A 523-nucleotide genomic window follows, 5' to 3' on the forward strand; every position below is an offset into this window, starting at 1 on the left:
TTGCATCGGCGTCGCAATGTCCAAATCAGTACATGTTTATGCCAGCCAATCGCAGAGTAGTTGAGGAGCTGGTCACATGACCAAGGCTGCGTTCCGAAACTCACTGTCAGTACTTGCAGTACTGCAAAGTCGTTCCGAAATACGTCGCAGTAAGCTTTCAATGTACTTTCGTTAACACGTGACGTCATATATTTTGACGTAATTTCCTGCTTTCGTTACTGCGGCTGGCGAGGTAAGACACCAGCAGTGAAAAAATGGCGGCGCTCTGTGATGAGACGTTAAGCCTCATATGTTCAGAAAGTAATAAAATATATAATGTAACAGTTAGTCGTGAAGATGCTGAAAAAGCACGTACAGGTATAAGTTTGTAATAATCAATAATTATTTTACTTTTATAATTATTTTATTTTTATTTTATTTTGTTTATTTAATTTAGGATTTAATAATTTAAATAAGAATTGAAAAGTACTTCGTTTAAGTCTGAAACAATAAATTCCATTTTCTTGATATTACTTTTTTTTTT

Source organism: Odontomachus brunneus, unplaced genomic scaffold (assembly GCF_010583005.1).
Source record: "Odontomachus brunneus isolate Ranch 3 - 2012 unplaced genomic scaffold, Obru_v1 Obru_scaffold_155, whole genome shotgun sequence".
Taxonomy (NCBI): domain Eukaryota; kingdom Metazoa; phylum Arthropoda; class Insecta; order Hymenoptera; family Formicidae; genus Odontomachus; species Odontomachus brunneus.